Source organism: Micromys minutus (genome assembly GCF_963924665.1).
Source record: "Micromys minutus genome assembly, chromosome: X".
NCBI lineage: Eukaryota > Metazoa > Chordata > Mammalia > Rodentia > Muridae > Micromys > Micromys minutus.
The window spans coordinates 38,316,649-38,329,863 of NC_137970.1; the positions used below are offsets into that span (position 1 = coordinate 38,316,649).

General features: G+C 35.7%; 1 pseudogene across 1 annotated transcript; it reads left to right on the forward strand.

Moving 5' to 3' along the window:
• Positions 1–1,371: 1,371 nt before the first annotated feature.
• LOC308414873 (putative hydrolase RBBP9) lies at positions 1,372–8,390 on the forward strand (annotated as a pseudogene). The gene is made up of 2 exons: positions 1,372–1,395; positions 7,826–8,390. The product of its transcript is annotated as a putative hydrolase RBBP9 (transcript).
• Positions 8,391–13,215: the final 4,825 nt, after the last annotated feature.

Genomic DNA, 13,215 nt, shown 5'->3' on the forward strand with positions numbered 1-13,215 from the left:
TATGTGAAATCAGGACATTTGAGTGATGATATTCAAGAGTCCTCAAGGATTGCTTTGGAGGTCCCCTTTATGGGGATCAAGGAAAAAGGGTGTTGGTTGTTTAGGGGCTCAGCAAAGAAGGTTCTTTATCTTGTTCGACTTATTAAATTATATCACCTCTTTTCTACTACATCTGGGCCTTCTCATAATACATCTGATTTTAATTGTAACCTATGTCTAGTTGTGAATAGGCATAAGTTAACTTGAGACTCTCTAAAAAAGTTCAAGTATGGTATTCATTTTTCTTTATTTCACATTAACCACAAAGCAGTTCAGGCTCATTTTCATAGTTCCCAGACTCATTCTAGGATGTGTTTGAATGAAAAATGGAACATTAGTAAGATGTTTCTCATGGGAGTCTATTATTTCCATTGTTTAAAGCAGTTATACTGTGCATCCTGAGAATAGGGTCTCCTATGTTACCAACAGCTTACTAGGTACATTTTTTTGAATTGTTTATGCATGCTACATTCAGGTAAAGATGTTGGGCTACTAATCATATATTCCAAGAAAGGTTTGGGTGTAATGAAATACTATACTATTCTCTATTCCCTATGCTGCCTTCGTTATTGCCTCAGACTCCTGGAATATATCTTTAAAAGAGGAATTCTTTCTAAAGAAATGCTTTTCCATAAGACAAGCAGTCATGGTGTTTAGTATTATAGCAACCACCTGGCAACAATGAGAAAGTTACCTGTGAGAAAAGAAGCACAATGGACTTCTGCAGTGGATGGATAATCTCTTGGACATCTGCCTGAAATACTATTTGTTATAATTTTTTACTCCTTTGTAACTCAACTACAGCTCATCACAAGATCATAAGACTCTGTCAGAACACCTCAATATTTGAAAAACACTGTGATTTTTCTAGTCTAGTTTTATTTTCCTTTCCAGTTAATCATCTAATTCTCAAGATATCCAATTATAATCAGCTACAATTTGAGATGAGTGTTCCCAAAACCTTCAATTGTTTCCTTACATCTATTAATTTTATAAAACCAACCTATATTGATGATAACTTATAAGAGTGGAAATTTATAGTAAAAATTTTGGTGTAAGGAAATTAATACTCTATATGTTCGTGTAGTTAACAGGGAAGTTGAGAAGTTGTTGTATAGCAATTCCCTCTAAGATAAAACTGTCCATTTTGGAGGAAAACTTACTAAGGCAGAGGTAGCTTGATATAAAGGGGAAACTGTCTATCTTTCAAGGAAGATCAATAAGACATAAGATTAGAAAGATAAAACATCCCACCCTAGAGGGAACTTCATTAACTCTGGAAGTAAATAAGTCGAAGGCTCCAAGAAGTCCCTGAAAATGACCACATCCACCATGCCCCAACTTTCTCAAGCATATGTAAGTGGTAGGACTGCTGAGACACTTAAAATCAAACTGAGCTGCCTATCAGACTCTCAAACCAACCATGTTGTATAGTAGAAAAATTAAAAAAAAAAACTATCCAAAAATAATTCTCCATTCTTTTCAACTGTTTGTAGACTGTACTATATGCTCCAGGTTTCTATTTTCCCTGAGCTGTCACCAATGATGGAATGAACTTTTAGTAATGGAGCTGTCTTTGAATCATTTCTACTACCATAAGTAAGCCTTTATGAATTTTTCTGTAATTGAGTCCAATAAAACTCATTGCTTTATCAAGTTAGACTTTACTGGTATATGTACTTTTTTCTGTTATCAATTCTCTTCTTGGGAAAGCAAATACCCGTTCATTTCTCCCAAAGAATAGTGTGAAAGAACAATTGTTATAATTTTTAACCCCATTTTTCTTAGAAAATATGTCTGTCTATGAAATATTAGTCTGTAAAAGTGATTGAAAAATTTTAAATTGCAACGAAAAGAGAGAACTTTGACCTGTTTAATAATTAAAGTAAATAGTATATTCATATTTGCATGAATTTTTGTAGCACTCAATTTTTGTGGACTATGTCTGAAAAATGTAGTTATATCATTATAAGGGAAAACGTGTTCATGTATATCCCAGTACCTCATACCAACTTCTGTTCTAGTTGGGGTTTCTATGGCTGTGAAGATATACTATGACCACAGTAACTTTTATAAGAGAATATTTAATTGTTATTGACTTGCATTTCAAAGGTTTAATCTATCATTATCAGGGCAGAAAGTACTGCTGCACTATGGCAGGTACTGTGCTATAGAACTGGTTCAGATTTCTACATCCAGATCAACAGGCAGCAGGAAGAAAATGAAACACTTCACCTGTCTAGAAAGTCAGAAAACCTCAGTGACATATTTCCTCCAAGAAGCCACATATACTCCAACAAGGCCACCCCTCCTAAAAGCATCACTCTCTATTGGGTTTATGTGGATGATTTTCATTCAAACCACCTCATGGGGCAATAGTCCCTCAGATTAATATAAAGTTACAGTTGAATGAAATGTAAAACTATCAACCAACATTATCTAATGGAATCACTGGGTCAGGTGACATACTGTATAGAGGGGAAGAACAAAACAAAACTCTACCAAGGTGAGGTATTTTTGCCTGAGAAAATAAATTACTGCCTTTTCCAGAATAGAAGGTTCTCTAGAAAATGTGCTCTAACATAAAGTATTATTTTCTCCTGATGGCACTCAGAGTAAATGGATAGCTAGATAAGAGTTTACAATTACAATGCAGGTTGAAAACCAATTACACTCCACTTTAGCACAGATCTCTAACTTGTGCTAGAAAATACAAGAATGTTAGATCTGTTTACTCTGTTCTATTTTCAGTAGGATTCATGTTTTGTAATATGCTATTTGAGGTAGGGGTAAGATTGGTAAAGGCAGTTCCTTGGCCATCATTGCTAACAGGTTACTGCAAATTTAAAAGTAATAATTTTTTTTATCCAACTAGCTTCCAGATATATTTGTCCCAGGCTATCACATTTATTCAATCCAATTTTATAAAACAATATAATTATTATTATTTTATTTTAGTTTTCTAAACTAATATGACTACTTCTCAGCCAAAATTCCTGAGATATTAGAACTTTAGTATCAATCTGGCTTTCTCTGATCCAGGTATGTTCTTCATGGTGTTTCCTAGACTCTCTCCTAATGACAAATCCTTTCCTTACCTCTCTTTGAATGGATGGGGTTAGAAGTCCAGCCCTATTTTCTGCTCTGCTCAGCCACTGGCTGATAATCTTTTATTGAAAAATCAAATAAGAAGTTGGGGGCAATGTTTAAAGAAAATCAAGGCAGGGCATGCATAGTTTAAGCATTCAGTGTCATGTCCTGATTGTCACCATGTATGGAGGCAGAGCAATCAGCATTTGAATAATATAACAATAATCTTTACAACAATGCACAATAATATTATGCCCACAAACTCATATTAAGATAGCTATACTTATCATAATTTTATATAAGTAAAGCTCTGGGTGGTGTCAGTGATATATGAGACCTACAGAACAATCGGCAATGATGCACACTAAAACAGAATTTCATTCAACTTGATGCAATTGCATCCCATAATTCATCTGTGAGCAAAGCTAGGTGTACTTGGATGATTTTTTTGAGAATGTAGAAGCATGTCCTTTGACTACTATGGTTAATATTGAGCTAAGTTCCATATTTCAGTCTAACAGCACAATTCTGGGTTTCTTTACACTGAGGAGAATGAGTGCACTCAGAGTTTTCGCAAAACTGATATTGACATAGGCTGTAATTAGAGTTTGACCTACTGGTTCCTATATTTCACCTAATGATGAGTGCTTGCGGGTTCATCTAAAAATCTGTCATGGTTCCTAGGTGTCAAGAAGATCAATTTTTATCTGGTGCCTGGTCTCACAAGATTAGAACCTCCAAGGCATTACTTATAAGGCAATTTTTAGGACTAGCTTTCCTGTTCTGTTTTTCAGTGGCTTAAATGTTGCTTCCTAGGTTGGACAAAGAGTAATAAATTCCTTCAGCCATAATTCCAAATGAGCAATCTATAGGACATTCTATGTCCATAAGAGTCTTCCTGCATTGTCCATGCTGGTTTTTTTGTTTTGTTTTGTTTTTTAACCATGGTAAGTATAATCCTAGATTTCAAGCTTAAAATATAAGTTTAACCCCCTTTCCTTCCCTATAGAGGAAGGTATTTCTCCCTATGTCTGGCTACTTGATCTGAAGACATTGTTTAAGTAATCCTAACATTATTCACTTTAGCAGTATATCTTTTATTTTATTACACTAAATCCAGGACTCTTGTATCTAATCTAGGTCTAGATCTTATGTTGACAAATGGATACCTGTTCACCTTGGTATGTCTGTAAGTAAGATTTCATAAGGATCTAATGTAGCCACCATCTCTCTTCACCTTTCTCTAATCAGCTGATTTGCACTTTATGCAGTTACAACACAAAAGGTATACTGAAAAATATTTTCTCTAAATTGTCTGGAGAAACTGAATGTTTAAATACAGAATTAAAAACAGTACCTTATCTTCTTTCATACAAAATTTCAGCCCAAAACAAATCAAAGATTTAAAATAAGATCAAAAACCATGAAAGTGTTTGAATAAAATATTAAGAAGAATGTGTATTGGAACATGCATACACACATGTGCATAATTTATCTGTGAGCACAGGTATATGTATCTGGATAATTTTTGGAGAATGTACAAGCATGATATACTCATACTCACTTGCACCCACGTGCACATACATGTGTGTATATGTGTGTGTGATCTAACTTCAAAAGCACAAATAATAAAAAATAGGTAAATGAGACTATATCAAACTTAATAATTTCTATAAAGCAAATGAAACCATTTTTTTAAAACAAGCACCTGTAGTTACAAAGGAAACGTCTAGCAATTTCTATCTACAAAGATTCATTTCCAAAATAAATAGCAATTCACACAAACCCACACTAAATAAAAAAAATAATCTACAAAAATATATGACTCTGTGTTTCTCAAAGAATACATAGAAATAGAAAACAGGTAAGTATAAACAATGTGAAAGTGTGTGTGTGTGTGTGTGTGTGTGTGTGTGTGTGTGTGTGTGTGTTACATTAAGTTTTCTCATGCTGAAATGGAAAACTTTATGGTAGCAGGCAGACATAAATAGTGATAACAATAAAAAGGTATATTTAACAATTTATTTTGTCAAGTCCATAATAAAACTAATTCACAAAAATGATCTAGTCACTTAATCATTATAGAGCTTTCAAACTAAAAACCTATACATTTGTGATATCATTAAGAGCCAACAGGCTGCCAAGAGTGTTTAGTTGTCTTTCTCTAACTGCACTATTTTTAAAACAGACAAACATTCAATCTAGTTTCTAATCTTAAAATTTTATATTTTCCCTCTGTTTTTGACTTAATTGATTTATATATTTGTAAGTAATCTCATATCCAACATTGAATTCAAATCTATAGCACATGAACTAGGCTGGGAGGCCATCATCTTCTTTTGTATTTTTTGCTTTATAATATGAAAATACTATTTGTGAAATTGTTCTATATATTGACCCTAATTTTTGCAATGTAAGTTTTATGAGAGCATGGATAATCGGCTAAGGGTTGTTATTCATCTTTTCCAAACAAATCACAACTAACTAAAACCTCTAATATGTACTATGAAAAATCACAAGTATTTGAAAAGATGACAGAATTTACATATGAGAAATTTTAGAAAAATATGCCTTTACTGTGTTGATGCATTTTTAACTATATATTTGTGTGCACAGTGAAGAGTATGCATGCATGTATGTGGGCCCATATGCATTCTTAATTTTGTATGTATGTGTGTTTCTGTGTGTTTGTGTGTGTGTGTATGTGTGTGTGAGAGTGAGAGAGAGAGAGAGAAAGAGAGAGAGAGAGAGAGAGAGAGAGAGATAGAGAGAGAGAGAGAGAGAGAGAGCGAGGAGGGTGGGAGATCTTCCATCATACAAATTCTTGAATCCAACTCAGATCATCAGCTTTAGTAGTAAGCATTGTTAGCCACTGAGCCATATCACTGGCACTATTTTGTTAATGGTTTAGAAAAAAATAGAATTAATAAATTCAATTTATGTTTCAAAGGCAAATGTTTACAGAAATGAGACAATAATTGATTTTAGTTGAGGAAATTTTCAACTATAAATGCTGTACATAAATTTCTTCTCACATATTTAAGAGTAGATTACTTTTATAATATATTTTCACAAAAGTCACAATGATTGCTTCTGGTTCAGAAAGGGCTTGAAATATCTTTCCATGGAGAATGAAGTGTTTATTTACCATTTACTTTTATTTGAATCCATTGAATAATAATGAGGTATAATTCATAAAGGCACTTCAGAGAGAAAATATGCCAAAAAATCAGTATAAACTAGAATTGTTACCAGTAAATGACTGATACAATGCAAAAATACTTGTATTAGATTGAAAAAGAAAGAAAGAAACATTCTAGTTAAGAATTGACCAATTAGGCCACAACCACACGTCAACATTTGAAGAAATAAATACTTTTATAGGATACTTACAATATCCTTAATATTTTTCAGTATATGACAGTTAATGGTAAAAAAAAAAAACAAATAAGAAAAAAACTAGTCATAAATCACAGGATCTTGGTCTCTTAATCTAATAATCTAATATTTCTCAATGCTGATTTTAAAGTAACAAAACATAATATTTTTTCCAATTAATGCTTTATATTTTATCACATAAAACACCCACACTCCCCCTTCTGCCTCCCTGCCCTGGCATTCACCTTGCTGGGACATCAACCCTTAACAGTAACAAGGGTTTCTCCTCCCATTGATACCCCACAAGGTAATCCTCTGCTACATATGCAGCTGGAGCTGTGGATCTTCCCATGTGTACTCTTTGGATAGTGGTTTAATCCCTGAGACCTCTGGGGAGGGATGTCTGATTGGTTGATATTGTGGTTCTTCCTATGGAGTTGCAAACCCCTTCCACTACTTCAATCCTTTCTCTTCTAACTCCTCCATTCTCAGTCCAATGATCTGTTGCCAGCATCTGCCTCTGCATTTGTCAGAATCTGGCAGAACCTCTCTGGAGACAGCTGTATCAGGCTCCAGTCAACATGAACTTCTGGGCATCAGCAATATTATCTGGGTTAGTGGTCTAGATCCCCAGGTAGGGCAGTCTCTGGATGGTCTTTTCTTCAGTCTCTGCTCCAAACTTTGCCTCTGCATTTTTGCCAGTGAATATTTTTGTTCCCCCTTTCATGAAGGTCTGAAGCATCCACACTTTCTTCTTCCTTCTTCTTGAGCTTCATGTGGTCTGTGAATTGTATCTTAGGTACTCTGAGATTTTAGGCTAAGAGGAAAACTTATAGCTCTGAGTGCCTCCAAAAAGAAATTGGCAAGAATATATACTAGCAGCTTGACAGCACACCTAAATCTCTAGAAAAAAATAAAAATAATAAAAAGAAGTAGTTACACCCAAGAGGAGTAGAGGGCAGGGAGTAATCAAACTCAGAGCTGAAATCAACCAAGTAAAAACAAAAGGAACTATTACAAAGAATCAAAAAAACCAGGAGCTGGTTCTTTGAGAAAATCAACAAGATAGATGAACCCTTTGCCAGACTATCCAGAAAGCACAGAGACAAGATCCAAATTAAAAATTTTAAACAAAAAGGAGACATAACAGAAACTGAGGAAATTAAAAAATCATCAGATACTACTATAAAAGCCTATACACAAGGAAACTAGAGAGTCTAAATAAAATAGACAATTTTCTAGATAGATACCGGGTACCAAATCAGGATCACATAAGCTATCAAAACTGTCCCCTAATAACCCCTAAATAAATAAGTAGTCCAAGCTGGGCAGGGCATGCCCTAACAAGGCAGTGATTGTTCCCGGGAACAGAGGCCGGGACATGGTCACCCACAGCTGGTATAGCTGGGTGAGAAAGGGGCTGGAACAGATTCCTGATGTCCAGTGTTTAGCTAAAAACATGACTGACCTAACTACAGCTCCAGAGATCATCTGGCTGCTCTTCATGGAGACAGAGCTACACTGTGGTGAGAAAACCATCAACATAGTTCCGGGGCCATCACAGCCATGAGCTATGCAGAGACATATCAGGTATATGTTCTTATATTGGTGTCTGCATACATATCAGACTTGAGAGATGAAAATGAGTGTGCAAGTGGGTACTTCAGCCGCCCCAGCAGTAGTAGAAGATCAAGACCAACTGCCCTCCCATTATACAGTTTGGCTCTACTGATGGACCTATTCTTCCCTGGAAATAACAACAAAAATTGGCAGATAGGCTGGATGCCAAATTGTACAAATTCACTGACCATGGTCACTTTCAGAACACAGAGTTCCATGAACTGATTAGTGTGTTGAAGTCTATGCTGAAAGTACGAGAATAGTCTAGCTGACTCCTGCTCGGTAACATGCCAGGATGGGATAGGATAATAATAGCCACTATTTTCACAAAGCACTAGATATGAAACATCCAGTTAGGCTACAAAAGTGCCCAAACAACAAACCCTTTTAAACGTTCACACTAAGTTTCTTGCACTTTCTGTTCCCAAAGAACTTAAATCTCCCTGAAATCCTACTAACTATAGTAATATGTTTCCGGTTGGATAAGGGACACAGTTTGTTTAGCTATCCTGTTGATGCAAAGAGAGTTAAGTTTTTAGCAAGATGTGATCCGCTTCTAAGACCTCTGTACTTGGAAAGGTGAGGAAGGTAGATCTTGAGTTTGAGGTTTGTCTAGACCAAGTAAAACCATGTCTCAAAACAAAACCAACAAAAACAGATTTTCATTCAAATTATATGAGTGACAGTTTTCCTATTTGAAATAAATTTTTTCTCTTACCAGGGAAAAGAAATGTTGTCTTAGAACTCAAAACTTCTAGCTGTTCTTTCAAGCTGGCTCAGGAGTGTAAACTCAAACTTGGGTCTTCATCATTGAAATCCCTGATGCCACCATGTCCCCAGGTCCTTCTGACAAATTGAGAAAGACCCACATATATAGATGCTTAGTTAATCAGGTAGCTGCAGGGGACAGATATCTACATAGCTTGTCATCTGAATATCAACTGTAGAGGACTTGCAGAATTTGGTCATGGAGGAGTTCAATAATATTGAAAAATGACAAGTATTTATGACTTTTTAGCTGAGGGATATATATGTATCTAAATGATCTCTATATACATTATGGTAGCAGACAATAGCATTATAATTAAAAAATTGCAAATGCTACAAGACAAAGATCAGGTTATTTATTTGTGAGGTTGGTCACAAACATTTTAAAATTCTCTATTGAAGTCTAAGAAAAGCCTAAGATAACCAAAATGAACATAATACAAAAAGGTAGTAAACATGGGAGCAATCTGTACTTTGTTATTGGTTTTAAGTATCTTCAAAAGAACTTTTTCCAGCTTGAAGAGATGCCTCTGCAGTTAAAAGCACTGACTGTTCTTTCAGAGGGCCTGAGATCAATTTCCAGCAGCCACATGGTGGCTCAGAGCCATCTGTAATGGGATCCAGTGCCCTCTTCTGGTGTGTCTGAAGACAGCAACAGTGTACTTACATGCATAAAATAAGTAAATCATTAAAAAATATTTTCCACAATGCAAGGTTAATTCTAGAGTTCAACTTCTTGTAGAGAGCATTCCAGCAACACTGCAGATTTTTCTTATACACCCAAAAATAAGCAACAAGTTTTTAAAACTACATTTTCTACTGTATATATTCAATGTATAAAATAGTTTTGTGATTAAATTTTTGCTGACTTATGAAGTACTTTGAGTATATGTACAAATAAAATAATTTTTTAGTAAAAAATTAAAAAAAAATAAAAGCAATCATTAAATGTCTCTCAACCAAAAAAAAAAAAAAAAAAAAAAAAAAAAAAAAAAAAAAAAATCCAGGACCAAATGTGTTTAATAGAGCATTTTATCAGAGATTCATAGAAGACTTAACACCATCCTGCAGAAAACTGAACTCTCAAATCAGCTACACAGGCATTTATCCACCTGGACCAAGGGTGAGCCTGGGGCACAGGCCCCAGGAGGTCACACCAGGAGTTTTTGGAGCATAGGGAGCACAGTGCTCTCTGGAAGATGCTTCTTTCTGATCCACAGAGAGGGCCGACTCGGAATCTGCCCGCAGAAGGCTGAGTTCTCAGAACAGCTACATAGGCATTTTTCCACCTGGACAAAGGGTGAGCCTGAGGCACAGTCCCGGGGAGGTCACACCTGGAGTTCTAGAAGCAAAGGAAACACAGTGCTCTCAGGAAAAGGTACTTTCTGGCCCACAGTACAGGCTGGGTCTCTACCACCAGGACTCGGGATCTGTACTATGGAGACTGAACTCCCAGATCAGCCGTACAAGCGCTTTTCAACCTGGAACAAGGGTGAGCCTGACACATAGGCCTGCAAGCTGTCCGGCAAGAGAATGCAGGAAGTTCTCAGAGAAAAGGGAGTGTGGTGCTCTCTGGAAAAGGTTCCTTTTTGGCCTAGAGAAAGAGCTGTGTTTCCTCCATTAAGACTCAGGACCAGTGAGCTCCCAGAACAAACTAGCAAGAACTCTCACACCTGAGAGAAAGAATACAGAACTGAGTCACTGCCATCAGAACTCACTGATTTCCCACAAAGAGGCAAACACCAAGGAGAAATATTCCTCCTAAGCTCACTGGTTTTCAAACCCACAGGAGAGTCAAGCACCATTCAGAAACAAAAAGAACTCCTACAATCACTAACAAGATAGCAAGGACAAGAACTCAAGCAATGGAAACCAAGACAAGCTGGCAACATCAGAACCCAGTTCCCCCACCACATCAAGTAGTGGATTTCCCAAAACTCCAGAGAAACAAGATTTAGTCTTAAAATCATACTTTATCATGAGGATGGAGATCTTTGAGAAGCACATGAGTAACTCCCTTAAACAGGAGAACCAGGAGAAATCATAAAAAAAAAAAAAAACACCTACAAGAAAACACAACCAAACAGGTGAAGGGGTGAAGGAATTAAAAAATGGGGAAAAAAAGATACAATAAAGAAATCTCAAAAAGAGACGACACTGGAGATAGAAAACCTAAGAAGGAAATCAGGAGTCACCAATGCCAGCATCTCCAACAGACTACAAGAGATGAAAGAGATTTCTGGGGCAGAGGACAACATTGAAAACATCAGAGAAGATGAAAAAAAAAAAAAAAGCTCCTAACCCAACATGTCCAGGAGATCCAGGACACAATGAGAAGACCAAACCTAAAGATAATAGGTGTAGAAGAGGGCAAAGAATATCAAGTAAATAAAAGACACAGTAAATATCTTCAACAAAATCATAGAAGAAAACTTACCTATACTTAAGAAGGATATGACCATGAATACATAAGAAGCCCACAGAACTCCAAATAGATTGAACCAGAAAACAAACTCCTCCTGACACATAATAGTCAAAATGGCAAATGTTCAAAACAAGAAAGAATACTAAAAGCAGTAAGGGAAAAGGGACAAATAACATATAAAGGCAGACCAATCAGAATAACCTCCTTACACCCGACTACTCAACAGAGAATATGAAAACTAGAAGATTCTGGACAAACAATATACAGATTCTAAGAGAACACAAGTGTCAGCCCAGGTTACTATATCCAGCAAAACTCTCAATTAACATACATGAAGAGGCCAAGATATCCCTGGAAAAACCTAAATTTACACAATATCTGAACACAAATCCAGCCCTACAAATTATAATAGATGAAAATCCAACACAAGGAGAAAAACTATACCCTAAGAAAAGCAACAAAATCATTATGCTAAAAAAAGAAAAGGAGAAAGACACAAAGTAATTCTACCTCTAGCAACAATAAACAGAACAACAATCATTATTCCTTAATATCTATTAACATCAATGGACCCAATTTCCCACTAATGAGTCATAGACTATAAAACTAGATACATAAACAGGATCCATCATTTTGCTGTATATAGGAAACTTGTCTCAGAGACAAAGAGAGACACTCCCTCAAAGTAAAAAAAAAAATAATAAAACCTTCCAAGTAAATGCCCTCCCCCCAAAAACAAGCTAAGATAGCCATTCTAATATCGAATGAAATAGATTTTCAACCAAAAGCTATCAAGAAGATAAGAAAGGACATTTTTTACACATCAAGAGAAAATCTATCAAGATAAATTGTCAATCCTGAACATCAATGGTCCAAATACAACAGCACCAACATTCAAAAAAAGAAACCATACTAAAGTTCAAAGCATATATTGCACCAGACAGAATAATAGTGGGAGACTTCAACAATTCACTCTCATCAATGGACAGATCATGGAAGCAGAAAGAAAACAGAGACCCAGTGAAACTAGCAGAGGTTATGAACCAATTGGAATTAACAGACATCTACAGGTAATTTTATCCTAAAACAAAAGAATACACCTTCTTCTCAGCACCTCAGGGCACCTTCTCCAAAATTGACCATATAATCTGTCACAAAACAAGACTCAACAGATATAAGAAAACTGAAATACTCCCATGGATCCTACACAATAACCATGGACTAAGGCTGGTCTTTAATAACAAGAAAAACAACAAAAAGCCCACATACACATGGAAGCTGGACAATGTGCTACTCAGTGATAACATGGTCAAAAAAATAAATTAATTAATTAAGGATTGTTTTTAGAATTTAATAAAGATGAAAGCACAACATACACAAACTTATGGGGTGCAATGAAAGCAGTACTAAGAGGGAAAACTCATAGCTCTGAGTGCCTCCAAATAAAAACTGGAGAGAGCATACAGCTGAAAGCTCTAGAACAAAAACTGCAGATACACCCAAGAGGAGTAGACAGCAGGAAACAATCAAACTCAGAGCAGAAACCAACCAAGTAGAAACTAAAAGAACGATACAAAAAATAAACAAAACCAGAACGATACAAAAAATAAACAAAACCAGGAGCTGGTTCTTTGAGAAAATCAACAAGACTGATAAACCCTTAGCCAGACTAACTAGAGGGCACAAAGAGAGTATCCAAATTAATAAAATCAGAAACAAAAGGGTAGATATAACAACAATAACTGAGGAAATGCAAGAAATCATCAGAACCTACTACAGAAGCCTATACTCAACTTAACTGGAAAATCTTGAAAAAATAGGCAAATTTCTGGACAAATCCAAAATACCAGAGTTAAATCATGATCAGATAAACCATGTAAACAGTCCCTTAATGC